The sequence below is a fragment of the Schistocerca cancellata genome, chromosome 4 (genome assembly GCF_023864275.1).
Source record: "Schistocerca cancellata isolate TAMUIC-IGC-003103 chromosome 4, iqSchCanc2.1, whole genome shotgun sequence".
Taxonomy (NCBI): domain Eukaryota; kingdom Metazoa; phylum Arthropoda; class Insecta; order Orthoptera; family Acrididae; genus Schistocerca; species Schistocerca cancellata.
This window is the reverse complement of record NC_064629.1, coordinates 728,108,582-728,112,926: the sequence shown is the minus strand read 5'-3', so window position 1 is coordinate 728,112,926 and position 4,345 is coordinate 728,108,582.

Here is a 4,345-nt window from a genome sequence, read left to right as displayed (position 1 = left end):
GTGGGAAATACGAATTTGGGTGGGATTTTTTTTTCGCCACTCACATGACCAGAACTGGTGGGATACGTTCAGTCTATGCTGAGCTGTCGTTGTGGAAGCATCGTGATGTGTTCGATCAACGAGATGAATGTGAAGGATAGAGCAGCTTTCAATAGCTGTATTACAAGTACACATTCGAAGGAGGACTGTAGCCACAGTTCACTACATGGGAAATGGAAGTGTGTGATAATGGAAGAGTGTAGGAGAAAGAAGCAGAAGAATCCAGCTCAGCAGATTGCGATAATGCAGAGGAATGGAGCCAAGATGCATGTTGTAACTGATACATGCTCATGCACATGCGCAAACTGCCGAGATATTCCACATTCATATACGTGATATATACCAGTGAAGAACAACTGCTCATTCCCATCCAGTTACCCTCCACCAACCCATCCTCGCGGCTGTGCGGAATGTGTTCTATCGAAGAGCTATTGGTGTCTGACTGGGAGGAGTTTAACAGCCATGTTGCCTGTAAGCATAGAGACGAGGACTGCACCCATAGCCTCCTACATGCAGAATGGAAAGGAGTTATATTGGCTGAGTGCCTGAAGAAGAAGAGGAATACTGTCCAGCAGATAATGGCTATGCAGCAGAATGGTACCAAGATGCATTCTGTATGTCAGGCGGACCAATGCTTCTGTTATAACTGCCAGCCATTTTTGAAATTCACAATCAGTTTTCCAACTCACAAGAGACATCTGCCTCCGATCCAGAGGGCCAAACAACTCGTCTAGTTCACAATTAGACCACAAGAGGCATCGGAAATTCGTAGTAGCCAATAGGAACGCAACATCCGATCACAACGGGTATATGAGGCAGACCCAACAGCTCCGCAGCCTCGGCTGCAGTCAGTCACCCAGAATGACGCGCCAGTCGAGATTGTCCAGTGCCGTCCAGCCACAGCAGCAACAGGATACGAAGAAGCCGCGGAAAAGCATATACCCCTTGCTTAATGTATGTGTTTACAGCCATGTGAGGGTCTTTGTGCTTCTGTCATCGCTTGTAGCGGTTTTTCTTCTTTGCTCATCAGCGGATGCGACGTCCTTCAGCCTGTCGGGGTCTGCAACAGCGACGTGTCCCACCACACTGGGACCCGCAGCTGCGGCAGCATCCTGAGATCCTGTCGCGCACCTGGTCAGCTTGATGGAGCAGGACAGTCAGCTGTTATTGTCGGTTGAAGACACACAGCCAGCCCCTGACACGCTGAAGTGCACCGGAGGTGCTAATCAGCATGACCCAGGCTGGTACTGGCCTCCATCATACGCGCCATTGGAGAAAATTCCAGTGAGAGTGAGGATATAGTGGATGAGAAGATACTAATTAAGCCCTGTGCACCATTACTCTTCTCATCAGTGTACAATTTAACCGCTAGCGGTTCGAAACGTTTACATATTGGTATAGAAGCAAACATAGACACAGAGTGGCGTATTGTGATAGAGGTCGAGAATGCAGCTAAAAGTATTAAAGTGCGATTTACGAAGGTGGAATGGGAAGAACTGTGTCGTGCAAAAGCGTATATCAAGCAGCAGTTGACCGCCGAATATCACCCGAGCCGTCCTTCTCCGGACATTTACTGTGCTGCTCTAACTCTATCCATTACAACAATGTACAATGACTCCGCACTCCGTGTGAAATCAGGTAACACATCCATTTATCTACAGCACTCCACACATCTACATATGGTGCTATCCATTGTGTTGGAAAGACTGAACAGATGGCTGCCTTGTGTTAAAGCTGTGTATAGAGACATTGCAAAGTTTCTAAGTGTGAACAGTGTGCATGTAGACAACTTTGAACAGTGGGTCAGTTTGGTGCTGGCGGAAACTAATGTACTGCCAATAAGTTTGAGAGAAATACATGCTAAATTCTGTGCTTACAAGAAGGCTTTATTTTATATATTCTGTAATGGCGTTAAGACAAAAAAGAACCAGTTGATGTAGTGCATCCTGTGTATGATTACTGAATAAAAAAAAGTATATAACTATGTGGCAACGGCCTTGCTGCAGTGGATACACTGGTTCCCGTCAGATCACCGAAGTTAAGTGCTGTCGGGCGTGGCCGGCACTTGGATGGGTGACAATCCGGGCCGCAATGCGCTGTTGCCGTTTTTCGGGGTGCACTCAGCCTCGTGACGCCAATTGAGGAGCTACTCAACCGAATAGTAGCGGCTCCGGTCAAAGGAAACCACCGTAACGACCGGGAGAGCGGTGTGCTGACCACACGCCCCTCCTATCTGCATCCTCAGCTGAGGATGACACGGCGGTCGGATGGTCCCGATGGGCCACTTGTACCCTGAAGACGGAGTGCTATGTGCGTGTTTTTTATTTCCTACCTCTCATTATATTGCAAGTACTGAAGCTACTGCCCCAGTGTTTTCACTGGAAACATGCAACAGCAGAAAATTATGTCATTTAACTAAATTCTCCGTAAAATCCCATTGCACGCCAGTATCTGAAATGGTCGGTATCATGGAAAGGGTATAGCGTTCATTATTTTCTGTAAAAACCCATTGCATGCCACTACCTAACATAGTAGATATCATGGCAGGGTGGGTGAAGCATCAAGACTTTGATGTAAGCGACTGGAGCTGTGACTGTGCGCAAGAAGACCGAAAGAAGAAGAATGGCGCACTCCTTCCCGACAGCATAAGTGCAATAATTTTAGGTCCATCCAACTGTGGCAAGACAAATGTTCTCATGTCACTGCTAACACATCCAAATGGAGTCCGCTTTGAGCATGTATGTGTATTTTCAAAAACACTGTTTCAGCCCAAATACCAACTATTACAAGGGATCCTGCAGGGTGTAGATGGTGTGACATACACGACATTCAGTGAGAGCAGCAATATCCCTCCACCGGAAAAAGTAAAGCCAAACACAGTGTTCATATTTGACGATGTTGCTGTGGAAAACGAAGATGAAATTTTCGATATTTCTGTTTCAGTCGCCATATGGCTGTTGATGTATTTTATACGAGTCAGACATATCCAGAATCCCAAAACAGCCAGTGAGGGATAACGCAAACCTAATTACAGCATTCAAATAGGACAATCTGAATTTAAAACACATTTACCAGGCTCATGTAGGAACCGACATGTCGTTCAATGATTTTGTAAAGATATGTGCAGACTGCTGGAATCAATCACAGTATGGGTTCCTCGTTATTGATAAAACAAGAAAATTGAATGATGGCAGATACAGACGGAGATTCCAGGAGTACCTATATACAGGGTGGTCCATTGATAGTGACTGGGCCAAATATCTCACGAAATAGGCATCAAACGAAAAAACTTCAAAGAACAGATCTTGTCTAGCTTGCAAGAGGAAACCAATTGGCGCTACGGTTGGCCCGCTAGATGGCGCTGCCATAGGTCAAACGGATATAAACTGCGTTTTTTAAAACAGGAACCCTCATTTTTTATTACATATTCGTGTAGTACGTAAAGAAATATGAATGTTTTAGTTGGACCACTTTTTTCGCTTTGTGATAGATGGCGCTGTAATAGCCACAAACGTATAAGTACGTGGTATCACGTAACATTCCGCCAGTGCGGACGGTATTTACTTCATGATACATTACCCGTGTTAAAATGGACCGTTTACCAATTGCGTAAAAGTTCGATATCCTGTTGATGTATGGCTATTGTGGTCAAAATTCCCAACGGGCATGTGCTATGTATGCTGCTCGGTATCCTGGACGATATCATCCAAGTGTCCGAACCGTTCGCCGGATAGTTATGTTATTTAAGGAAACAGGAAGTGTTCAGCCACATGTGAAACGTCAACCACGACTTGCAACAAATGATGATGCCCAAGTTGATGTTTTAGCTGCTGTCGCGGCTAATCCGCACATCAGTAGCAGACAAATTGCGCGAGAACCGGGAATCTCAAAAATGTCGGTGCTGAAATGCTACATCAACATCGATTGTACCCGTACCATATTTCTATGCACCAGGAATTGCATGGCGACGACTTTGAACGTCGTTTACAGTTCTGCCACTGGGCGCCATCGTCATCTGGTTTCCTCCTTCAAGCTAGACAAGTTTCGTTCTTTGTAGTTTTTTCGTCTGATGCTTATTTCGTGAGATATTTGGCCCGGTCACCATCAATGGATCACCCTGTATAGTTGCCACTATTAAAGTTCCAACCCTCATAACTTAGGGTACCTTACGAGATTGCATGTATAAGAGATTTCGCTAGTCACGACAGGCATACATTTTCAGGAAAACTCTTATGCGTTTCTTTGTTTACTTGTCGGTAGATGTAAATACGTTTGTTCTAGTAATTAAATTTAATTAAAAATAGTA